The sequence below is a fragment of the Narcine bancroftii genome, chromosome 6, assembly GCF_036971445.1.
Source record: "Narcine bancroftii isolate sNarBan1 chromosome 6, sNarBan1.hap1, whole genome shotgun sequence".
Classification (NCBI taxonomy): domain Eukaryota; kingdom Metazoa; phylum Chordata; class Chondrichthyes; order Torpediniformes; family Narcinidae; genus Narcine; species Narcine bancroftii.
In genome coordinates, this window is record NC_091474.1 from 10,524,558 (window position 1) to 10,551,845 (window position 27,288).

The 27,288-nt window shown below is 39.4% G+C and overlaps 1 protein-coding gene across 4 annotated transcripts in view; it reads left to right on the forward strand.

Annotated features, from left to right (window-relative positions):
• LOC138735701 (regulator of G-protein signaling 20-like) overlaps nucleotides 1–27,288 on the forward strand; it is an 84,856-nt gene that overhangs the window by 17,424 nt on the left and 40,144 nt on the right. Inside the window, exon 1 of one of the 4 annotated variants that reach the window (XM_069883950.1) lies at nucleotides 14,245–14,269. The exons of the other annotated variants lie outside the window; for them this stretch is intronic. The gene's annotated coding sequence lies outside the window, so the exon portion shown is untranslated. Of the gene's footprint in view, nucleotides 1–14,244; nucleotides 14,270–27,288 lie in introns of those variants that run through there. 4 annotated transcript variants of the gene reach the window in all.

The following is a 27,288-nucleotide window of genomic DNA, read 5'->3' on the forward strand; positions in this document are numbered from 1 at the left end:
GCACTGAAAGTCAAAATTGAAACCAGATTACTAGATCTGTGGGGCAGTGGTTCTGGTAGCTTTGCTGCTCTATAACTTCAAAGATATATCAAGAAAATTCTTGATAATCAGCGCAAGTTTAAGCTCACCATAAGTATCTGCTACCTATTTCCTCAAAGTGATTGCTTCTAATTACTGTCATACCATTCATCCTGCAAACCTTGTATCTCATGAGCAATTGCTCATATGCCAACTTAATAAGTGTACATTTAAGGTTTGACATTTCATTCTAAATAACAGGTTGCATGAATAATTACTCCACAGAGAGTATTCTGTAACAGAGAAATATTTACAAATATGTAAATTCAGGATTATCTCTTTGTTAATCACTAAGCAGAAGATCCTTATCACAGCCAGCTAAAACTGTAGCACAGTAATAGTTTGTATAATATGTTACAACTAACAACCTTTTTAACTATTTTTGGGACTAAAGGGACTTTGTTAGCACTAACACAGGAACAGCAGTGGAAAATTCACCAGACAATGGTAAATTCAAAATAATTGTTTTTTAATTAAACTATTAACAACATAATACTTCTTACTTATCCCTAAACTTACTTAACTCTAAACTTGCACAAACACTTGTATTTGCATAGTGTGTGTGTGTGTGTGTGTGTGTGTGTGTGTGTGTGTGTGTGTGTGTGTGTGTGTGTGTGTGTGTGTGTGTGTGTGTGTGTGTGTGTGTGTGTGTGTGTGTGTGTGTGTGCCCACTCTGAAAAGTCAATCTTTAAAAGTTCAGCATCATTTTGCTCTTGCTTGGTCTTAAATTCTCAGTTCAGAAATAATTATAAAGCACTTCTAAACATTACTCACAATGGCTATTTTCTTCCATGATGAATTCACAAGCACCCAGACAAGGGTTAAACTAAGTGGCTATTTTCTTCCACAATGAATTCACAAACCCAGTCAAGGGTTAAACAAATGTGATTATCTTCTTCCATGATGAATTCACAAATGCAGACAAGGGTTAAACAAAGTGGTCAAACACAAAAATAGACCCAATAGAGATCGACGTGGTCTTCTTTATTTCAAAAGTCGCTGATTCTGTGTTCCCCTTTTCACAGGAATAACACACTACAGTACCAATTCTGCTTACTGTAACTCAACCCTGTCTTTCACAAGGCTTCAACTCCTTTGTCACAGGGTTTTAATTTCTGTATTCTCCAAAATGAACTCTTCCAAAACATTGAACACAAAGTGTCTGAATTCAGTAATTTATTTCTCCAAATCATGTGACCATTACATCATCACCGAGGTGAGTCCCAATTCTTGGAAACCACATGACCATCTGTTTAATTTCTACCAAAATTCTGTTTGTTTTTCAAAACCATTTCATATCCATAACAACCTCTGACCTCGTCTTTGTTCAAGCGGCTTAAGTGGCTTTGATTAAAAAACAGATAGCTTCCTCAGCAGTTCTTGAATAATTAAGACCCACTTGAAATGCAATATCTCTGCCTGTCCGAGACAAGTCCACTCCAAGAATGAACACTCTTCTCAGAAAACAGTGGTTCTCTATAAATATGCTGTGACCTGTATGTGACTCTGTACCAACCCACAACTAACTAAGAATACATATACAATATTTTAACTCTATAAATATACTAAGACTTTTATAATAAAATATAGTTTAATATTAAATTAAAAATTTACACAATCCATTCAGGGGTGCGACCCTTTCAGCAATATCCACAGTAGCGACCTGGCATGGAGTGGTGTCCGGGGCTTGGATCACGAGACAGACAGAGCCAGGGTCAACATCAGGGGGAATAATCTGGCATTCAAAAACTCACTCAGTGGAGGGGGGTGGTGATGGTGCCTACCTGCCATGAATCACGTCTGTGTAGTCATCACACTTCCCCTCCCTTCAATGTAACAGATAAATGCGCTGCTTATATCACTAGTGCTGTGGGGGGGGGGGGGCACAATAACATTTAGGGGACAATGCCTGCAAATGCTCTCTCCCCTTGGCACCAGCCATGGAGAGAATGAATGTGTTCTGCACTAAATACAGTGCTAATCTGTGCTGCTAGCCAATGACCCGAGGTGATTAGAATTAACCAATGTGAGGTGTGCATTAATTTATGACCGGATGCCAACCTTGACTGACAGGTGAGGTAACTGCTACATATGTTTCAGATGGGGAGGACACATGATCACCTGCAATGTACACTTTCCAGACAGGCAGGGTCACCACACTTCCTCCACGCACAAGGAGGAAGGAAGGCATTTCATATGTATCTGTTTAAAAAGCTTTCTCATCAAAGTTAAATAATTAGAAACTGAGGAATGGGGTGGGAATGGAATAGAGTCCTTACAGGAGATATGTTGGGATGAAGGGTAGGGATCGGTATTTTCACATTATAATAATCTTAATTTCCATTCTTCTCTTTCTCCCCTTGATTGTAAAACCACAAATGTTTTGATATGGTGAGAACTGTGTTATGTCTGCTGTTTAATATTATCTCTGATAGCTCGTGATTGAACAACTGGAACTGATTGGTCTACTTTTTCACCTAAACTGTATGCACATCAGAAATCTTGATCAATTCACGACTTCCCCTTCTTAACTAAATAAAAGTACTGTAATCAATAATTGTGCTGAGCTGTCCTGTTTGGCCAGCACATCACTTCTTAATATTCCTTTCTTACTAAACATAGTTACACAGTTGGGTGCAGTCACCACTACCTCATGATCTTTACTGGATACAACATCGGATGTACTTGGATAAGCCTTGGGGCTCTTCCTGATGTTCATTGTGGAAGAAAGCGTATATACTGCAGGATATAAAGAATAATGACAAAAGATCCTATGCCCACTAGCATCATCTGTTATATCCCAGGCAGCAGTAATTATAGGTGTTCCAATATAAGCAGAGCTAAACCCTGTTTTGCACTCTGATGTGGAGGTCTGACCACACGAGTGGTGTTAATAGTCAGATCTCCCATGCCAATTTGGCTCTCCGGTTGAGTGGACCGGACCCTCAGCAAAGTCTGCCGTTATTGGGCCAGTCATTGTTTCATTTCACACGGCCCAGGGTCGACTTTGATAGTGGTTAATATGGTAGGATCTATTACTGGATTAATGGTGGCTGGATCTGCAGTCCTGCCGTAAGTGGCCAGTTTCCCAAAATGAAAATTGTGGGTTCAGTGGCAACGGGTCCTTCTGCATCCTGATTGGATGGGGATGTGCAAATCTGTTGGCTTGGTCAGAAAGTTAAATCATGGTTATCCAATGCAGAATGGGATTAGGAATCCAGCCTACTCCTTGCTGAAGGTGTGTCTGTAAGTTAATCAAAAGACATTTTTTTTTTAAAAAAAGACCATTCATCCATACTGCTGCCATTTTTTCATGAGGGAAAAGGAGTGATATGATCGTGCTTATGCAGCCGATCCCTGAACTGACTAGGTGTTTTCATGAGCTCTTATTTTTATGTTAGGCAAACTACAGCCATGTTATGAGTTCTATTCTCAGATCATTTTGTATGATCTTGGTGGCAAATGTAGATCAGAAATCATGCTGGATCTATTGTAGACTAATGCATAAGAGATGAATATGAAGCTTGATAATATCAACCATCTTGAGATGGAGTTGCTCAAATTTGGTCACACACATTAATTTTGCAAAACCTATACCCGCAATCTAAAGAATGATTTTCTCCATGGGATGAAAATCTTGGTTTACTGAGGTGACGGCACCCTGGACTTTCCACAGTGGGATTTTATCCTCTATTGTGGCACCATCATCCAGGGAATATTCATCACAAAAATTCGAAGCTGCTCCTCTGGCTTTTAAATACATGAATAGTCCAGAGTTGTATCCAGGAGCAACATGATAGGGATTCTCAGTGTTTAAAGCTAATACAGATGGTTAATGTACCTCAGCTGGGTTTTGAGTTTCAAAATTTTTTGTCCTTGTTTCTCAGTTTGCTCTTTCCTTGTCCCCAATAGTGTAACGTTGCACAAAATGCAAGGAGCCAAAGGTCATTAATTTTAGAGCTTATTTAATTGATTATTTCTATTCTTGTTTTTGGTTTTCATTTGGTATTGCCACATATTTCAATGATTATGAGCAAATATTTCATGTTTAATCTATATATAAGGTTTAGAAAAAGAGGTAGCTACAGTAGGTCATTTGGTCTCTCGTCCTTGCTCTACCAATGAAGAAAACTTTTGGTGATTTTTTTTTAAACTTCATCGGTGAAGTATTCTTTGATTCCTTTAACATTTAACAAAACTGTTGATGTTTGTCTTGAATGTACTCAGCAATTGAACTTTCACTACCTTCTTTGGCAGTGAACTTCAATATTCTCCATCTGGCGACAGAAATAACTTTTTTTCTAGAATGTTAGAAAAAAAGAGGATTTCAGTGAAACGTGCTGTTCTTGCAGGTTTTCGTAGGGTAAATGCCTGCAAGATTGAGTAGGGGCTATAATCTTAAAGCAAAGGGTTAGACACTTCAGACTGACCCCAAAAAGAAGTGAATTATCTGTCCAAAGCTTTGATAATCAATAAATTCTTAACAGGAATTGGTTGATTTTTTTGGATCTTCACAGAATCAAGGATGTGGCGGAATTGAGAAAAGCAACACTGAGGTAAAAATACAATCATGCTCTTGTGTGAGGATGCAAGTACAAGGGGTAAAATGGTCAACTAGATCTCGATTCCTTATGTTCTCGTGATGCATTTGGGATTAATGAAGAGTTAAAGGAATAATGTGGATATTGGACATTCATTTAAACAAGAACTACTCTTCAAAAATAAAACATTCACAATTTAACTTCCTATGGTACTTTAAGGCTGTTAAAACCAATTACTTGGTGTCGGGCATTCTGATTTTGTTCCATTGTAATTGCACATGGGAAGATAACAACTGAATGTTTATCAGTCCTCATTGAAATCCCCATAAGCCAGGATGTTAAATACATATCCCTGTCACTTTTTTGTCACTTAATATTCTGCCTATTTATATATGATCAATGAAACATCCATGAATTTCAATGTGCCAAACTGAAATTGACCAGTTTATCACTATTTGTGGTTCTCTTCCCTCTATCCATGTGAATAGATTGCTCACCTCCATGACCAAATAGTTCTTACCATAACTGTTTAGCATCTAATTCCATGCCTTTTGGAAACCAAATACACATATCAATTAGATCCCCTTAGTCTATTCCTCTGTCTGCCATTCATGATAACTGTAATAAATATGTAATAATTTTGTTAATGCATTTTCATGTTGGATTATTGTGGACACAATTCAGAATCAGAATTTATTGTCATGAACAAATCATGAAATTTGGTGTATTGTGGCAGCGTCATAGAGCAAACATTCATATTATAAACAATTTTGCAACAATAAATATTTTTTTAAAAATTAGTGCACCAAAAGTAAGGTAGGAGAGACTTTTCCACAGAAATCCTGTGATATTGCCATAAGGAAGACCAGGCAATAAGCTGACTTTGGTCGTTTACACAGAACTGAACAAAGCCAGCATAATGCCGGGCCAGTGTGTCATTTTACACAACAACCTGGCATTCCGGGAGGAAAAGAGGCGGGACGTGTAACATAATAGTGTCAGCATCTAGTGTAATGTCAAACATGTGCATCGGAAGGTGGTAGATCTTGATGGACCATTTCTTACACATGGAACACGACTTTATGAAGCACACATGGATGCAGAATTCGTGTGAGCAATGTGTTTGTGTGATCAGAAATACATTGGAGGAGAAATTGAAGAGAGGCAGAAAGATGTTTGAGGTAGAAAGGTGTGGGGACCTGAGGCACCATAGACGTTCTTGTGAGTCAAACCATGCTGCTCTCGGAAAGAAAGATGTGGAGGAGAGAGAAACTACACAGGCCCGTGTTGTGGTCTAATGTCCTCGACAATTTTGATGAAGAAGGGTGACGGAGTCATTTTCGTATGTCTTGGGCCACTTTTGACTTTGTATTGGAACTCGTAAAGCCACAACTGAAGCACAAGACAACAATGGTGATAGCTTCTGGAACCTCAGCTTAGACTTGCCATTGCTGTGTGGTGGTATGCTTACCTCATATGAATATGGATCAATAAGTTGTATTTTTGATCTTGGTGTGGCTTCCGTGTGTGTGTGTTAGTACACCAAGTTATTGGAGCATTGAAGAAGGTTCTACTTAAACATTTTGTTCACCCGCCGAGTGGTGCATGTCTTCAGGAGACGAATGGATCAATAAGTTGTATTTTTGATCTTGGTGTGGCTTCCGTGTGTGTGTGTTAGTACACCAAGTTATTGGAGCATTGAAGAAGGTTCTACTTAAACATTTTGTTCACCCGCCGAGTGGTGCATGTCTTCAGGAGACGAATGACGGATTTGAAGAATGGGGGTATCCAATGTATGTTGGTGCCATCGATGGCACCATGAGACCTCTCCCCAACCACCCCCCCCCCCCCCCAGGATGCACTAGCCTACGACAATCAGAAAGAGTGGCACTCCATTGTTCTTCAAGCTGTTGTGGACCACAACCAATGGTAAGGATCATGGGCTGTGTTAGAATTATTTGCATTTATCAATTAATGTATTTCATATGTCAATCTAAACACAGACTTTGTTGTTCCAGCTTCACAGATGTGTATGTGAGTTGGCCTGGTCAAACGCAGTGTGCTTCAGTTTTATCTAACTCGTCCATCGACAGAAAGGCCGAAGGGGGGGGGGGGGGACACTTCTTCCCACATGAAGTAAGTTTATATACCCCATTGAACAGTAATGTATGTGAGGATCACTCAATCAATAATGCTTTTTTTTGTCGCGTTACCACGTAGGATACAATGACAATGAAAAATATATAAATAAACTGAAGGAATGGCTGACTGACTCTACTTCGTATTAGACTTATGACAAATCCAAGGGTCAGGTTCTATTCTGTTATTGTAAAACAGCTACTAGAAAGCATTAGTGAACTAATTGATTGTGATTTCAGAGGTTGTGTAAAGTATTACATTGCTCTGCCCTCAGAAATCCAAAACTGTTAACAAAGTGGAAATCACCGTGCATCTAATCGGACACCCAGCTTACCCCCTCAGGAAGTAGCTGATGAAGGGGTCCACTAATCACCACGCACTCAATCAACGTCAGTGAAGCTTAAAGCTCGGCAAGGATGGTGGTAGAAAATGCTTTCGGACACCTCAAAGGCCAAGCGACTTGATATTTGTACCACTTGTGTATCAGATATTGTTGTTGCCTGATGGGAAGGCAACAAGGAACACTCCTGCCAGAGTGGAACACTGAGCTGCTTGATCTCCATCAGGAGCCTGGGCAAGTTGCTTATGGTACAGAACCATGCAGCCACCAGGCTATCTGTGAGGCAATTATGTCCTTTCTGTAATAATTTATAGTATATTACACATGCCAGATAATTGTAGTGAACAGGAAACATGTAAAAAAAACAATAAACTGCATTTAACTATTTACAACTGTCCGAATTTATAAATCTCCAATAACCATATTCTAAAGTAGTAACTGTCACATCCATCCAGCAGCTGGAGGAAGGAGGAGGAAGAAGGTAATTGAAATGACTTGTATTTCTCATTTGTGTGTTGCATGCTGCCATTCTGCTGTGGTGCCATAGAAAAATATTGGCTATGGTGTGCAGGAGCGCAGTACTGTTGTGCAGGTGTTTGTTGCAATACAGTTGGAGCAGGGGGCTGTTGTGCGGAGGATGACAAGTCCAATAATTTCCTGAATGAGTGGCACCTGGTTCTGCAGCTCACCCTGGAAGTCCTTGAAAATGCTGGCAAACCCATTCACTTCCTCAGCCTGCTCACATCTTTCGGACTCCCGTGCAGTCCTCTTCACCTCCTGCGCCTGTCTCCACCGCAGCTCCTCATGGGACCCTCTGCACCTCCAATCAAAGATGCTTCCTCTCCATGTCCTCGTAGTCCATAACCAGTAACATCTCCTTAGTCACCACCTGGACATTGTAATGTTTCTGTTTTTTTCTGCCGCACTGCAATCCAAGAGATCAATAGAACACACTTAAAAAAACACATGACAAAAAATGGTAATCATGAAGAGAATTAGGTTTTCACCTGATCCATAATGAGGTGTGGATTCTTGATTGCTGGCCTCTGTATCCATGGTGCTAGGGACTCCGTCATCTGGACTGCTGCTAGAGGAGGGAAACGTAGCTGGAACAGTATCAGGGGATAATGGATCTTTCATGTTGCTTAGAAGAGCAACCGGGCTTGCTGAGTGACTTGTGCCCCAGATGGAATAGCACAGATCAAAATATAGCCAGTCCATACACCCTCTACCACTCTTGCCGTTGTTGTCATTTACCTGGTGGTATTTCGTATGCAGGCTTTTCAGCTTGCTTATCACCTGTGACTTGTCCCTACCAAAGCCGCAGTCTCTAAGCTTCTGAGCAAACCTCTCCAATAATCCACCATCATTTACCATTCCCATAATGTAGCGCTTGAGGGTAAGCAGCTCACGGATCTCTCTGTCACCCCAGTTAGCAGATATCGTGGCCGTTAGATGCTGAATCTTGACTATTGCTTTAAAATTTTCAAATTTTGCAGTGATACGTCACACATATTATGTATCATCACAAAGTCATATTCCTTACCTGAGTTGGTCCCAGAATGCCAGATTCACCTTTTACACAGAGGATGTTCCACGGCTGACTCTATGCTGGGCCTGGAATGACCCCACCATTCCATGTCAGAGCTTTTTAGACAGTAGGCGTAGCGTAAAAAGGCTGGATATATCCCGGAATGAAACTGCTGTGTACATCTCTAATGTCTTTGGATCATTGATTATTCAGGAATCTGATGGCAGCAGGGAAGAAGCTGTCCTTTTGTCACTGAGTCCTCGTCTTTAGGCTCCTGCACCTTTTTTGCCAATGGCAGTGGAGTGAAGAGGGCAAGGGCTGGGTGATGGGGGGCCTTTGAGGATAGAGGCTGCCTTTTTAAGATACCACTTCATGTAGGTGTCCTCAATGGAGTTAAGTCTGGTTCCTGAAACATTGCAGGCCAAGTTAACAACCCTTTGGAGTTTTTTACTTGTCCTAAGATTTGACACCTCTATACCAGACAGAAGCCTCTTTCACATTGACAGTTGAACGTGGGTTGAACCTGGGAATTTACCGGTTCACCTGCCAGTGTGAATGCTCTGAACCTTGTGGGGGGGGGGGGGGGGTTACAAATCAACCCGGGACTGATACAACCAAGAAAGTTGTATCAGAGCCGAGTAGTTTTGACTTGGCTCCAATGTGAACGGGCCACCCACTATGCCGGGTAGTATTAATGGTGTAATTGCCTGCATGCATGCGTCATCCTGGCAGGAAACAGAGTCAGTCTGGCTGGTTGTTTGGAGGGAAGGTCAGTGTTTCATTGTAGTTAAGGCTAGTGTTCTGTTTTTAAAGGTTTTAGTATAGGTGTTATAGGTATTGACATGCCACATGTAGTAGTGTAGTTATATATCAAAGGTTTTTCATGGAGGTATTAGTTTTGGAGTAGTTTTAGTATTTGTGTTGTGATAATGATGGCCAACTGAGTGAACCCAGAGGTGCAGGAGCTCCTCTTGATAAGGACTAAGGAGGAAATCAAACATATAAAAGGCACCGTGAAGGGTGGCCCTTTATATGAGAGAGTTGCCTTTAGGTTCAATGGGCTAGATTTGACACTTGGTTACCAGATTTTGAGGGAGCTGGTCTGTGGGTTGGTCCTTAGTTTGAGCAGTCTGAAACCCACTGCAGTAGATTTTCCCACACTCTTTTATAAATTGTGTGCATGTCTTATTAAATTGTGCTCATTTTTCCCACGCTCTTTCATAAATTTTGCGCGTTTGTGCTTTATTCCTACTATGATTTCGCTGCCTTGCGCGTACGTAATACGTCACTCAGGACATCACCACTGGAGGTTGGATTCCCCCTTAGCTCCACGATACCGGGTATTTGATGTAAAAGGGTGCACGGACCCGGGATTTCATGGTCCAGTGTGAACGGCCTTCCAGGTATTTGAATACGGGCCGTTCACACACCAATTTAGTGGGTTGCCATTGTGAAAAGGCTTCGGTGCAACCAGCCAGAATGCTTTCCCCAGTACTCCTGTAGAGATTTTCAAGAGTTGGTGGTGATTAAAAGGAAAGGGATTTTTGAAAAATGTTAGCTTCTCTGTAATGAAATTGGAAGGATCAGAGATTGGTGTGGAATTCTGGAAAGGTTTACAGGCAAAAACAACTAGTTTATATTAAGTTAAAATTAAAGTGACAGCAAACAATGAACTGGAAAAGCAATCAAGCTTTTTCAGGACAAATCAAATGATTTTTTTTTTGTTTCTCTTCTGAATGACATATTCTGGCATGCTCTGTAACAGTTACGTGCGCTATACAGTATGACAAAGTATCGAATTGAATGAATAAGAAAAGAGTTTTTTTTTTAAAAAAAAGACATAGCAGACTTTATCTAGATATGCCACAGTCGTCTAATGTACCTACACTTTCAAACAAATTTCAAAGAGAAATGAAGCAGAAATCTTGACAAATAATTTACAGAATGCTAAATTTGTATTTGCTGATTTGACGAGTGTGACGATTTTGTTATATTTCCAGTTAGAGTGATAATAACTGAGTTAATTAAAAAATATAAGCAATGTTATGAAATGGCTTAAAAATTCCAACAATCTTTAATGTATTTATTACAAAAGAAAAATCCACCTTGTTTGAAAAGCAGAAAGAATTGGTACTTAACTTTCAATCAATATATTTAGTGTAAGTTTTGCTGCTTTGTCTTAAGCTACGTTTTAGCAGAGAGCTTTGTCATAATTATGATTTTCTGTCCATCTACTTGAGCCATACTCCTTTGCATGAGACTATTATTGATTTGAAATAATTAGGCTACATTGGAAAACTAACTTGTTTGATATTGTAATGTATGTGCTATACTGTAATAATGATCATGTTTATTGCAGTTTACCTTGTACAATATACATGTGTACTGAAACTAATACATGCTGCAGCCAAATACAGTAATTCATGAAGTAAAACACAACTATAACAGTATACCTTAAATTAAATTTAAAAAAAATAAATACAAAACATAGTGATAGAGAGCGGTGGCTGAGTGGAATGACCTTCCGGAAGAGGTGGTTGCATCAGGGTCAATTTTGTCATTTAAGAGAAGGTTGGATGAGTATATGGATGTGAGGGGATTGGAGGGTAATGGAGCAGTTAGTTGGGACTAGAGGAGTTCACTTAAATCAGTGGGGACTAGAGGGGCCAAGATGGCCTGTTTCCGTACTGTAATTGTTATATGGTTATGGTTGACTGAAAACACAGATTTTGACATGCTGTTTATTTAAAAAAATTTGAAGGCTTGTTTTATCTCTTTAACATTATGACATAAGTAATGTTAAATGAGACATTTCAGTAATTTACTTTTGAAATGAAATTTGTTCAACTCAAAGCACTTTATGGTTACAAAGCCTGTGGTCACTGGCAGGAAACTGGTGAACTGAATGGCATACAGCAAGGTCTCAAAACCTTCATGTTTGCTAATGCTTACTAGGTAAGTGATATTTTTGTTACATGTGCTAAGTGTTTGCTCATGAATTTGCTTTGTCATCAAAAATGAAAGAGAATTTTGAAAACAAGCTTGTCATTTGAAATGATGACCACCAAACTACAGCACTGTTGTTAAAACCCATCTGGTTCACTATTCCCTTCAGGGATGGAATCTACCATCCATACTTCATCTGAATTCAACCGAGTTGACTCTAAAATGGCACAGAAAACCATTCATAACTACCATGTTGTAAAGGAGTAGCAATAAAACGGAACAGATGGATCAGCTGGCATTTATATAGGCATTGAATTTGGACATGGTGAAGTCATTTATTGTTCAGACTAGCCTGCAGATGCATCAAAAGTAATTTTTAAACTGTAGATACAGGAAATCTGCAATAAAAGAAAAACAAAAAATGTTGGAAACATGTGTCAGGACAGGACAGGCAGAATCTTTTGAAGGAGAAACTGAGTTAGCTTTTCAGGTTGAAGACTTTTTTGTCAGACTCAACCCTTGTATCAAAATATGGGAACTGGTATCTTAATTGAAAGAATTATTGCATAGGAAGTAGTAAAGGCATGAAAAATCCTCTAAGTAGGGGGACTTCATGCTCATTACCAAGAGTGACAGGGTAGCTCCACATTGACTGAGCCCTGAAGGATACATCTTCCAGATTTGGCCTGAGTGAATTGGTACCAGAGGTAAACTCTCTTGACCATAGCATCCCCAAACACCTGTTGGTAGATCCACTTATCCATGATTACTTTGGTAAAAGTGAGCATACTTGAGTCCTATAGACTCAAAATTTCATTTTCACACTGAGCTCACTCTCCTCTGTGTTGTGTAATAATACAAATGGAAATTAACTGAGAATATACCTGGAAATGCAAAACTGGGAATCCATGAGACACTGTGGACCATCAGCAGCAATAAAAAAAAGTACATAATCAAAATATACAATCTTATGACTTGGCTGTGGTCACTAGTACGAAACCGGTGAGCTGCATGGCATGCAGCAAGGTTTCAAAACCTTCATGTTTGTTAATGCTTATTATGTAAGTGATATTCTATCATTACTATCACATCAATTGATCAACCTTGATTCAATAAAGAAAGCAGAATAAATGACTTGGCGAAGCTACAAAATGTTTGCTAAACAGCAAAAGCATCATGCAGTAAGTGGCCTCACAACCAAGGAAGCCCAATTGAGCCTCTGGAACCGCTTGGTTGTGCAGGTGATTAACCTTTTATCTGGAATTCCGAAAACTGGCAACCTCCAAAAACCGGCACTTTTTTCGGTAGATGACAGAAGTAACATCAATTTACCATAATAAATTCTCCGTTTACAGAGGGAGCACCCCCCCCACCAAGTCACCATTGTCCCTTCCCCTGTCCTTGTGGGTGCCCTCTCTTACCTTCAGTGGAAAGGTGACGCTCGGCCTCCAGCACCCAGTGGGAGAGAAACAGGTGGCGGCTGGCTCCATGCTGGAGCAGTGGCCGTCTTCCTTACCCATAATCCCCCACGCAGCTAGCAGAACGATTCCAGCTGCATGGGGAGTTATGGGTAAGGAAGTCGGCCATTGCTCCCTCATTGAGCTGTCACCGTGACCCGGAGCGGCTCTCTGTAAACTCTGGATTGGGCACCACTGCACTCCTGCTATGTCTGGAGTTAGAAGGGGGAAGGGGTGGGCGATGGATGGTGCTGTGCTGCCAGGGTGTGCTTAAGGGCTGGCCTGATGAGCCGATGGAGCACCTGAAAGCCGCTGTTGCTTGGCTCCACCACCCCGACGGCCCACTCCTCCTGCAGCTCTTCATCTTGTGTCTGGCCTTCTGCCCTGCTTGGCTGCCAGCTCTCAACAGCCAATGCTGGCTGCCTTTTTGGCTGAGCTCCTGGGCCACCCTGTTGTCTTTGACTTCCACCAGGCCAATGTGCTAGTCAAGAGCCTCCTCTACGGTGCACATCAAACCGCAAAATAGTCTGGCACCTGCCCTGTGCGGGGGTGGGGAAGAGCTGACAGATAGATGGATGGATGGATGGAGAGGTGGGGAACATAGCAGGGACGAGGAGTGAGGCATTTGCTTAAAGGAACCAAAATCAAAATTATTCCAAAGTCCAGAAGATTCCAAACAACGGCAGGTGTCTGGTCCCAATGGTCCCGGATAAAAGGTCGGACACCTGTATTATAGTTTGGTCCCCTTGCTGTGTACCATAGTTGTGGGGTTATCATTACTGATGAGAGAGAAACCTTGTTGGCAAACATCTCTACTTTATAACATGGTATTCTTAGGAAAAGGATTTAACATTAGGGAAATAGCAAAACAAACAATTTTCTATGCACGCAGCCTTGTCATAATGCAGGGGTCAGTTGTAATATATGATATTGTTAATACACAAATATATATTTGTTAGGCTTTAGGATTTAGATTATTGCAATTTTGTAATGTTGTATCAGGATTGAAATCCCAGTGCTGAACTGAGGATCCACATATGTGTTTAATCCTTTGTGCCTAAAACACATCAAATATCCTATTAAATTATTCAAAAAATAAGGAAGTTGCTCGATTTCTTGCACAACATGCCTACAATATCAAATACTCTAAAAATGTATAAGTCATTCAGTTCAAGTGTAGCATTGAGCACAGCTGTGAGGTTCCTGCAAACTCTATTAGATCTGTTACTTTTATGAGGTCAGTATGTTCTATGAAAGAAACTGATTTGTTGGCTGAGGTGCTACTTAATCTGGAAAATGTTGTTGATGCTACATAAAGAGCTCTGCATTCCCTCATCTATTTCTAATTTTCTCTCTCTTTGTCTGTCAAAAAATCAGAACTCGATGGCTTCCAGCAGGACACATGCAAGTCTACCTTTTGTGCAATATTCTTGGGGGGGGGGGGGGGGAGGGGGAGGGGTGGTGGTGAAAGAAGCAAAGACGCCTCCATCTAAGCTTTGTTTAACACTACATAATTTTTTTTTGTTGCAAGTAGCAATCATATATTTGTCATTTACTAGTACCAAAAATGTTTGTTGTAATGCTCAGAATAAAATGGATGTAGGTAGTATGGATGTTGGAAATCTCAAGTATGAGAAAATATTGGAGGTACTCAGCAAATTATGCTGCATCAACAGGGAGAGAAAATTTCAAATCAATGACCTTTTACCAGATATTTCCAAGGACCTTAACTTGACATTAAAATTTAGACATATAAATGATAACAAGCCATTTCAGCCCATGAGTCCATGCCTCCCTAATTTACACCCAAGGTATATTTTTTTGAAGGGTTGGGGGGGTGGGGGAGAAACTGGAGCCCCAAGGGAAAACCCATGCAGACACGGGGAGAATGTACAAACTCCTTACAGACGGTGTGGGATTCGAACCCCCAGTCCCTATAGCTGGTGGTTTAAAGGGTGTTGCGCTAACCACTGCACCAACTGTAGCCCGAGATGTTAAGTCTGTTTTTTCGTGAATGTTGCATGCCCTGCAGAATATTTCCAGCTTTTTCTCAGTTTATCTGATAGTGATGTTAAAAGTTAAACCTTATTTTCTTAGTTTGTGTCTCTTAAAGTTAGTGTATTCATGTTTTAAGCCAAGTGAAAACCAATGAACCACATGGCTTTTCTTAAACCAATTATTTGCTTCAATACCATGATTCTAAAAAAGCCCAGCATTCCCCCTGTGATTGGGAGTCACTGTTTTTTTTTCCAAAACTTCATAGTTCTTTTTTTCCAATTCCAGTCCTAGTGATTGACTGACTTACAATTATTCTTGATTTTTAAAAAAAAAAGTTTTCTTGGTTCACAAAGTTTTCAAAAATTTTCCCAGCTGTCAGATATGAAAATTGAGACATTGAAATATTCAGACCATTAAGCACAGTTAAGCCTAGTGGTTAGTACAATGCTGTTACAGCGCCAACGACCTGGGTTCAAATCCATTTCTGTCCGTAAGAAGTTTGTATGTTCTCCATGGGTTTCCTCCAGGAGCTCCGGTTTCCTCCCACCCTTCAAAAACGTGCAGAGGTTGTAGGTTAATCGGTACATTTGGGGGGCTTGTGGTCTGCAAGGGGCCTGTTACTTTGCTGTTTATACATTTGACAGAATACTTGTGTATGTACACTGCCATAACTTTGTGAGAAACACTGAAAGAGGAACTTTGTGCAAACATTGTGGTTTCCTCTGTAGAGCTGGTTAATGAATTAGCGAAGTGTCTCTGTAGAAAAATGCCTTCAAAGCAAAACTATAGTGGGGTATTTTGCTCGTCTTGCACATGCACAAACAGTAATAATACTTAGAAACAGCCATATCTTCAGCATCCTATATATCCATCAGTGCATTGCATGGAAGGATTAAAGTTATTTGGATAAAGATCTGTACTGAAAGCGTTACATAAATATTGCTTTTCTGCATTACATAGATGTGTAATTTCAAACACCAATTTATCTTTTTATCCTTATTTTCTAAATAATTTTTAAATTAAAAAGTTCATATCAGAAAGGTGTAAAATCATTTTACATGTTTTTGTAATTAGCAAAGATCACTTATTCAGATTGTACCATATCCCTTTACATGCAACATGTAATGATAGCTATTGATGTCATGCGGAAAAATCAAAAGAGAATATATATTTTGACTGGACTGGAATTTTCATTCACGCTTGAATGTATGCACACACACACACAAAACAGTAATGTATTGGTGCAGACTAGTTTCATAAATTATTCAAGACTGGGCTGTCAGTAATACTTGTATTCATTAGTTGCAACTTGCCTATTGGTGACAATGAATTTTTGAAGGTAGTTAAACAATTTAAAGTGAATTTGCAGATTTTAAAGTGTGATTTTTTTTTAAAGGCCTCTGCTGCCTGCCTTAGACTTGAATTTTAACTTCTGCAAGGATTCCTAAATTCTTGGACAATACCATGGAATTTTTTTGGTTCATAGATGATAACAGTTTTTAGAAGTCTTAGATCATCAGTGAAAGGAGTAGTCTTAAGGTGAATCCATGCAGTGCAATACACAGGACTCAAATGAAATAGGTGTGGTAAACATTTATCAGATGGGTAAGGCTAGTTCTCCTGCTCTCCACGCAGCTGTGCACCGCTCTCAGCTTCAGCACATACTTCCACACACAGCAGTTTATTTAACGGAATGTCTTCAATCCTTCCCCAGCACACACAAAAACCTAATGAAATATTGACTCTATCAGGAGATGGAGAGGATGAACACAAAGAGAAAGAAGTTTTGTGTCAGTATCAGATCTTATATGTAGTCTGGGACTGATTACAGAATAAATATTGCAACTCCCCAGTGTTGAAACAACTCTGATACAGTTATTTATTTTGTTCTTCCATCCTTTCCTCCACCTTCTTTGTAAATTAAAACCAACTTGTTTTTCTCCCTTCTACAGTTTATTGAAAAAGATGCTGTGTGGCTTACTAAATGTTTTCAGCACCTTCTGCTTTATTTCCGATTTCCAGAATCTGCAGATTATGTTTTGAAATTTTTTTCTTCACCAGCTAAATTATGCGCAGTAACTGCAAACATTAAATGGCTTTCTTATAGAGTTTCTAATGCATAGAATAATCTAACAGGTTTGGTTAAAATGCCTAAAAGCCCAAGATAAGTTACTTCCTTTGGAGGAAAATCAGGACAAATAGGCAGAATCTTAAAATTAGGGAAAGGCGATAATGGGAAACTTGGATTATTTCATGAATTTCTGTGAAACTGTTCATGGCTGATCCTTTGTCTCCAGCCCTGATCCTATATCCTTTAATATTCCTAATGTATAAAAACAGAATATATGCAATGACTAAATGTCCACAGCTTTCTAAATTAGCTCATCTCAGAGGTCAACAACCCTACATTTAAACAAATGTCTTCTCATTTCATTCTTAATTGTCCAAACCCTCAATTGCAAGGAATCAACCTATTGGCTTTGATCTATTGTTCTTTCAGAACTGCTTGTCCTTCAAAACTGCAGCCATCATGTACTAAAGCCTCTCTTCGTGCAACAGACCCTTTTCCCTAGAAATAAGTTTAATGAATCCAAGCTGCACTAACTCCAATATCCATAGCGAATGAAAGCAAAATGAAATCATTTTGATTAATGACCTTTACTTTCAAAGTTTACCTTAATATTAATTTACTTAACCTGTTGGCATCACTAATCAGTCTCTTTGCACCCTCTTCATTGTTCACTTTCCCAACTGGATTTGTATCCTGAACAAGAGTTTATTTGACAAACCCTGTGTCCTAATAGAGATTGTAAATAGTCGAGAGTGCAAGACAAAATGTGGTACTCCATCAGTAACAGGCTGCCATCTGAGAACAATCTGTTCATTCTTATTCTACCTTTTAACCAAGAGAATGTAATGTCAGTATGTTTGTATGGCACTTTAGTGTGGTACTTCATCAAATGCATATTAACCATCCAGATACACTACATCTGCTTGTTGCATCCTGAAAAAGCCTCTATTTGATTTGCTCATGTCACCTGTAATCATACATGTAGGATCCATGATCACATTTGCTTCTCTTTACATTCTTGAAATTTTCTTGTTTAATATTTCTTGCAAATTTATTCTCATTATATGTCTTCTTTACTAAATATTTTGGTTGTTCAAGGCACATATTTCATCCATCGCATGGTCTAAGTCTTAGTTGCTGTCTCCAAAATCCAGTGGATGCTAGATAGAAATCGGCACAATATGTATCAAAGCAAAGGTGATATGGTAAATAGAGGAGTATAAGGCAGTAACGATCCTTTCAAATGGTAGAGAATTGACAAGTTTATTCCCATACACCTTTAATATATTTCACTGTATGCTTGCCTACTTTATCTGCCTTTTCATTTCTTAATGTCTTCATCATAAATTTTACCTCGCCACTCCAAGCTCTTTTGAATTGATACGTGTCTGCTTCTGCTAGCCATTGAATTAATTATAATCCTCATTATTTCCTCCACTTCCCAGATCTATCAAAATTCATGTGCTGAGCCAAACCTAAAGAGAAGGACAATGTTATATTGAAGATCCATGAATGAACTGAGACCTTGTTTAGAGTAGTTTTTTACACAAGCAAATTCACAGAGCAAAAGTGCATGCAAATATGTGAAGGGATATGTAAACCAAATAACCAGCCAGCAAACTTGTTTCCTGGTCCTGCTGCAAAGATTAAAATCTGAATGCATCTAGTGCTTATGTAAAACAAACTGCAAGGTGTACTGAGAAAAACAAAAGCTGCAGTTGTTGGAACTTTCAGTAGACAAAGAATTGCTGGAAGAACTCAGCATGTTTTTATCCATGGATAGAAATAGTCGTTGTTTTGAGTTGGAACCCTTTATCGTGATTAAGATTATAAAGGTAAAATTATATATATAAAGGGGAACAAAGCTCAGGGAAGGGCCCAGAGGTGAAGAGGCAGTTGGAGAGAGAAACCATGAGGATAGGGGTGGCGGGGGGGTGGTGGAAAGAAAGGTTAGAAAGAGAAAAAAAATTGAGTACAGGAATAGGTAAAGAAGAGGTGAAAATAGTGAAGTCAGATGGGGATAGGGTTTACCTCAAATTAATGTTCATGCTGTTAGGTTTAAGCGAGTCCAGGAGGTATATGATGTGTTGTTCCTCAAGTTTATGTTTAGCCTCAGTCTGACAATAGAAGAGGCATTAATTGTAGGAAGAGTTGGGGAGATTTAAAATAGTTGGCTGCAGGAAGCTCAAGCAGAACATGGGTGGTTGTTGAAGCAGTCGCCCAATCAGCATTTAGCCTGATCGATGTAAAAGAGGTCACATTGGGAACACCAAATGCAGAAGTCTAGGTTGAACTGTGTGAATTCTGCTTGGCGCAGATAGAATATAAGAAGAAGCACTGGAAATAGAGGTGATAGGGATTCTATTTGGGGAAGTCTTCTTGTCTTCCTTTCTATTCTACCAGCCTCCACATCCGACACATTATCCTTCGACACCAGCCAACTTCAATGCAATTCCCTCATAGCTTCTCACATTGATAAGTCTTGCTGAGACTCCCTAGTCTGCTCTTCCCTCCCTCTCCACCATTCTCCTCTTAATTGCCTTCTTAAATGGAGGGATAAATATTAGTGTCTTCATGTTTTTAAATGATTTCAGTTCATTTGTTAGTTATAAATGCTTTTGAGTGCTTTGTGTTGGCCATTTTACTCTTTTCTTGAACTTTCATGATTTTAAAAGAAAAAGTTTGATTCATTGTAATAGCTTTATAATATATTTAAACTATTTTGAATATCAGAAACATTCAAAGATTTTGAGTAGTGACATGGGTGAAGTTTCCCAGCTGCTTCGCAAGCAATGCTTGTCCCACCCATTCCTCCTCACTCATATTCCCTATTTGAGAGAAGTTACATGTTCCAGGCCTTGTAGAAACTCAAAGCTGTACTGCTGAGGTTCAAGCCACTTTCATCTGGTAAGTTCCTGCCAGGGATGCAGATAAGATTAAACAGACCCATGATCAGAGATGAATGTGTGCAACTCACTGCTGGTATGAACAGTTGACCACTTCCATAATTTACCAGTTTTATATGTAAAGTTTTGACTTTACTTTGCTTTCACCACACTAACATTTTATTAACAATTTTTTTAATCATACATTTGTAATCAAAATAATTAATGGATGATTTCCACTGCAACCTGACACAAGGAAGACAATGTCCTGAGGTCATTTTGTATTAATACCATAACAAACATAAAGGAGCAATTTCATTGATTAAGTGAATCTAAGTGTTCTAATAATCTGCCCAAAAGTCAGCTCACCACTGCAGCAGCCCTTCCATGAAGCAATGATTCAGTGTAAAAGAGAGAGCTGAATCATTTACAAAAAAAGTCAGCCAGATGTGTCAAGTGGATGGCCCATCTCGGCATCCTTCAACATGATAGATGCTAGTCCTCAGCCATCGTAGCATGTCAAATACTAGAGGACATGTGTTTAATGTGTGAGATGGGGATATTTTAAAGAAGCAAATTTTTTTTACCCTGAGAGTGATAGGTGCCTGGAGTGAGCTGCTGTGGGGGGCAATGGTGGAAGCAGGACAATAGTAGGGTTTAAGATGTGTTAGATAGACCCATGAATATTGCAGAGGATGAGGTATGGATTATATGCAATCAGAAGTGATTTAGTTTCATTTTGCTTCATTTTCATGGGCTAATGGTCATATCTACGGTAATTTTGGATTCTTGTGTGAATTTTAGCCCCTCAAAAGTATGACTCATGTAAAATTCGACTCCCCACCCCCCCCCCCACCACAATTTGTCCAAAAAAATGACTATTACTCCTTAGTGCTTGACTCATTATATCTGTCAAAAGCAGAAGAAAAGATGAATAGAAAATCGGATAACAATTGGATCCATGCCAGGAGAGAAACTTTGCATGCAATAGGGATTCTGTACTTGGATGGTTTGAACATATCCTACAATAGAGACCTAAGAGATTTTTTACATTTGCTTGAGCATGGAGCATGCTGCATGCTCTGCCGGTAGGAAACACATATTAGAAGCTCTTGAATGTAAAATGTGGATATGCAATTAATGCTGTTTTACGTGTTGAGTACTGGTTATTTTCCAAAACTAGCCTTAGATTTTCATCTGCCTTTCACATCCATGTGGTTGTACAAATCTTTTTGTATCTCTTCCAGAAAGTTGAGCTAGCTGTGATTAATGGGGCTTCACTCTCATCTCTCAGTTAGCACCCCACCATCCCTGATGTTATTTAATCTGTCTGGGTCTCCACATGACTCAATCCTTTCCTTTGTTCTCTCCACTCCACCACTTTTCTGCAACTTCAAACATATTTGATTTCTAACTTGTCCATTTTCTGATGAGAGGTCATTGACTTGAACTCTCTCTCCATCAATGCTGACCTGCTTATTATTTCCAGTATATTCTATATTTCTTGCATTTGCAGCTTTTTTCTGTTCGTCATAACTCCCAGAAAATTCACTGTGTGGAATGAAATAGCTGTTAAGCAATCCCATAAAAAAAGTACTGATTAATTTGCATATATTCCATAGCTAATTTACTAGTCTTTAAAACATTTGCTTTCTTCTTTGAATGTTTCGAATCAATTCAGGCAGATAATTTATGGTGGATTTAATCTTTGTCCAGCGAAATGGGCTGGGCCATCTTTTATGCAGATTTCAGTTTTCTAATATTTGTTGAGAAGGAAACAATGAAATCTAGAATGAGCTAAAATAGTTAAGATATAAAATCAGGCTGCATAGAGAAATAATTTTCAGCACAAGGGGTACCTCTTAGCTTTTATTTTTGATTGAAGATCACTGGTAGACATTGAAATGACTTGTACCAGTCAGCAAATTGGATGACTCCACTTTGAATGTATTGATTGAGCACAACAGAGGCATACAATTATTGATATTAGTCCTTGTGCAACTCCTAAGTCAGCTTTGCCAAATTGAGATGTGATAACTAACTAATGTCATCAGAAGCACAAAGCCTGGCCTTGAGATGTGAACACAAATCAAATCCTTCTTTTATGAAGATCATTGGTGAGTTACTGCTCATTGATTTAGAAGTTAGAGAACTTAGAGTTGTTAGATTTAGGTCATTAATCAAAGAAAACAAATTATGTTCCATCTCTAGTGTATTGCAGCAAAAGTCAAACTTGAAATTTCCATATCCATTGAAAACCTACTTTAGGAACCAAAGATGAGACCATAAAATGTTCCCTATGAAGCTTAATAACGAGGAAAATATTGGTTGTGGATTGAGACTTACTGTTCCGAGAATGTGATGCAGAGCATGTTCTTGGGTTTGCAAACATTGTGGATTTCTCAGTGATGTTGATTGTCTTCTCCCATATTGCCTTAAGGATTCCACTAAAGACTGATAGAGCAAAGGCAATCATATATTGTATTTTCAAAATTATTTACAGTGCAGTAGAAGTTAATTCTGACCATTGAAAGTGGTGCCTCTCAATTACATTTTGTTAGGCTATCGACTTTGTACTTTTTGGAGCGTAGAAGGAAATTGGAGCACTCAGAGAAAATCCATGCACATCACCAGAGAACATTCAAACTCCTTAAAGGCTGCACCAGATTCGAACCAGGGTCACTGGCACTGTAATAGCATTGTGGTAATCAATACACGAACCGTGCGTCCATTGTAAATGAACTTTGAAGTGATTAATTCATTAAATAATCTAATAGAAGATCCTTCTATCAATGCTTGATATCTGAGGAGATAGTACAACCTGTTCAACTTCTGGCATTCATCTGCGCCTACCATTTAAAAAAAAAAGCAGTGGATTTTTTCTTGAGGAATAGTTCCTGCACGTGTAACTCCATTTAGAGGGGCAGAATGTTCTTATGGGTATGCAGATATTCATAGTAATGTTGAGCATGCCATTAATGGATTGGACATATGTATCTATTTATTTAAATTTAAACATACAACACGGTGACAGGCCTTTTTGGCCCATGAGCCCAATTGACATACAGACACTGGGAAAGCATACAAACTCCTTACAGACCGGATTGGAACCCCAGTCCTGGTCACTGGCACTGTAACAGCGTTGTGCTAAATGCTACGCTAACCGTGCCATCTCGAATGAATTCAACTGATTAGATAATCACGGAGATGAGTTTTGTTACACCCAGAGAATCTTTCCATCTTGCTTGTTGCTAAACAACTTCCTGAAGCATTCTGTTCAGTGATAGTAGTTTAACAGTATACAGTTCAGCATGCCAAACATTGTGCTCAATACTATCTTTTCTGGGAATTCCATGAGTGAATAAAATACAAAGATAAATATTGCTCATCCCACTACGGCTGCATACTTCTGTGGCTGAACATCTTGTTATCCACTCTATCATTATGGACAAATACATAACCTTACTCAAATATCATTTTTAACAATGTTTTTACATCCAATAAAGAAGTAAGACAAACAATTAGTTCAGGTCCTCTACATGCCTTTTACCCATTCCACAGCTTCTACCATTATTACACAAGTGCTGTATAAAAATGCTACCAGAATGAAATGGACATTCAGTTCATTCTCATTAGAGCATCAGCCACTTTGCTGAGCCAGTAATTGAGGATGAACTGCATCATTCTATAACATTCTTAAAGTCCCTTTACAATCTGTCACTGAGAAGAAAGTGGAGAATTTGGTTTGTGCATGTTTTCAATTTCAATCAGTTCAACAATACTGCTGGCCACATACTCAACTGTGGCTGAAATGAAAATCATCCAGCCTCTCTCCACCGACTTAATGAATGGATTGACAGATGTTTCCCTTGGTGGTTTGCTACTGCTCACAGCACTTGTGTACCATCTTCTCTTGGAGGAGAAAAGGAAGTGTTGGTGACAGTAGTTTTGAGATGTGCTGACTGTGGCTGAAACCTTGGGAGGATCTGTATGTGATGGTGCTGGTGAAGATATGATGCAACATATGTAATTTAGGTATGATTCCTGATTGAAGAAGGTTGTTGTTAAAAGAAACATAAAATGAATAATATGTAGCAATGTATGAGTCTCATGGTGCAGTTTTGGCAGAATGGATTTGTTGATATCTTCAGTGGCCTTGTTCACTTAGGTCAGTTTAATAAACCTTTTTGAAGTACTGCAGCCATATCAGGAATAGGAGGAACACGAATAGACCAAGCAGTCTATCAAGCCTGCTGTGCGATATAATAAAACCATGGTTAACCTCAATGAAAGGCCTTAACTCCATTTCCATTTCTCATACCCCTTGATATCCCTGTGCTCCAAAAATCTAAATCGGCCTTGAATATGCTTAACAAATCATTACCAGTTTCAGGAATCAAATGGAAGAAATTATTCTCATCTAATTGCTTGGATCCTTGTCTTGAAACTGTTCTCCTACTTCCAGATTTCTAACCAGAAGCAACATACTTACAAACCCCCTTTTAAGATCTGATGAATAATTTTTTAATTCTTCAACATTTTATGAAATATAAAGTTAATCCTTACTCAATCCTTCCTTTTAGGGTGACTTTGTTGTCTCAAGAAACATTTTGTGAACCTCACCATAGCATTTGTAGAGAAAGTGCATCAACCTAGAAATTGGATTGGATTATTTGTTGGTGCAGTAAGATGTTGCTGCATTTTCTAGTAAAGCCAGTTCAGGTGGTCTTGCAACAAACTTCTGAAATGGGCCAAAATGGAAGAAAGTTTGGGGGCTTTACATCTCGAAAAAAATGCATTCTCATGACTGGACCAATTCAAAGCTGTCTGATGCTCTGTTGTGCAGGAAGCAGAGACAAAAATCGTCCCTGAGAGTCCAAACTCATACTCTGAGTGTCAAGGAGGAGAGAGAGGCTGGAGAGACGTAGGAAATAATTCCAAGATTTGCATGGTAATTTAGATACACGTCAGGAGAGAGATCCACCTGGGCCACCATGAGAAATCCTGGAAGATGATGACTCAAATCATATTCTATAGGTGTAAGAATTTTCAAACAATGGAGGAATTCAGAAATAAGTTTGTTATCCTGACATGACATGTCAGGCTGAGCTGCAGATCAATGAAACAGTTGTAGCAAGTCATTGTAGTGACTGTTACAGGGATTTAAATTGAAATTAAACTGTGCTGGGTGGGTCACGTCTCCAGAATGGAGGACCATCGCCTTCCCAAGATCGTGTTCTATGGCGAGCTCTCTACTGGCCACCGAGACAGAGGTGCACCAAAGAAGAGGTACAAGGACTGCTTAAAGAAATCTCTTGGTGCCTGCCACATTGACCACTGCCAGTGGGCTGATCTCGCCTCCAACCGTGCATCTTGGCGCCTCACAGTTCGGCGGGCAGCAACCTCCTTTGAAGAAGACTGCAGAGCCCACCTCACTGACAAAAGACAAAGGAAGAAAAACCCAACACCCAACCCCAACCAACCAATTTTCCCTTGCAACCGCTGCAACCGTGCCTGCCTGTCCCGCATCAGACGTGTCAGTCACCAACAAGCCTGCAGCAGACGTGGACATACCCCTCCATAAATCTTCGTCCGCGAAGCCAAGCCAAAGAAAGAAAAGAAAATCTGAAAAGTGGAATGAGAAAGATATTTTCCCAAAATCCATTAATTATACGCAAAAGTGTTCAGGAAGCAAAATCTTCTTCATCTGGGCTCCATTCCATGATTACACTGGATAACAATTTTTTTTTACCCAAAAGGTTTGTAAAATATTGGGGATTGAGATAGACAATTTCAAGGTGAACACAAAGGTAATTTCAGGTTTGTTGTATCACATAAGATATTGGAGAATTTTATTGAATTTAGCATGTTTCATTGCATAATGATGCTGACACAAGCTCTCAGGTTGACTGCACCTGCTGCACAACAAATGTGAGTAACTCAGGGTTTGTTTTGGGCACCGATTTTACAACCGAAATAGAGCGCATATGGATTCTTAGTAAGTTTAGTCATGCTGTGTCTTTGAGCCTTAAGCATATGCTTGCTCTCCACAAATGAAGCAGAATGTATCACAGCTGTTGTAACATTGACGAGACATTTCTGCTGTATTGAATCTTCCTGAAGACAATAAATGCTTTTGTTAAGTACACTCACTATGCTATTTCCTGAAGAACATGCGCATCAACATGATTTCCAACCCACTCATCACTGAAATAAATGAAATTTTGCAGGAAGACTCTTATGTCTTGACAGCTCTCTCCACAAAGGCCAAGCTACCCTTCCTTGTCATAAAATCATTCCAAACTGTCATTGGTGGTTTTTGCCATTTCTTCCACTACATCAGATGTGTCATGGAGGCAATACATTTGTTCAGGCATGATTTAATATACAGTACTTGCATTTCGTTGAGAGGAGAATGACATTTCAGGCACTAGGATTTGCCAGTATTGCTGGCTTTCCATGAACGCGGGTACTCATCAAACCTGCTCATATAGCCAGAGACTCCCCTTAATATCACAGACCTTTTTAATGAGCAAGGAAGGATGCTATTCCCATAATGTTTAATTCATTGTGAATTACAAGGAAATCCCGTATCTTCATGACAAATGCTTTATTTTCAGAAATTGCAGCTATCTCACTTGTCCAGAAAGGGGCTCCATTTGGAGACATGTTCTGTGATCAGCACTCTACTGAGGGATATAATTCCTTCTCAACATGAGATGCATTAGTAAGGTACTGCACCAATAACACTGGATGATGAAGATTTTGCTTTATTGAATGAATTCTGCTGATCATGGAAAAAGTTTTTCGATCATAACCTATTTTTGTCATTTCCTGTCATATTTTAAGTCTACAAGTATATTGCCCACAAAGCAAATCATTTAGGTCAGTCAAAGCATGCCTGGGCATACATTTAGTGCAGCTGCTATGCAAATGCTGTCTTAGGCCTGGGCATGTTTAGTCAGGGTAGATTCAGACAAGCTATAAAAACAGCTCATATATACAGATGCTGTGCATGTTCTACACCAGAGATCTCAGGGAAGAAGGTGGTGCCTCCGGGAAATGTATTTTTCTAGATCCCTCTCTACATGCCATTTCTTACCCAAGATTGTGCACCAATATAATGGAGTCCAGATAACAATCCTTTGCATTCTGCTTTGCTGGTTGAAGATGCGATATCTTTGCCTACAGCCCTGAAATCGCTGACTACTCTGAGTAGCCAGTCATGGCTATATTGACACTTTTTATGTCCATGCCAACAATATCACTTTGATATCAGTAGTTAAATTCTCTACTGAAAAC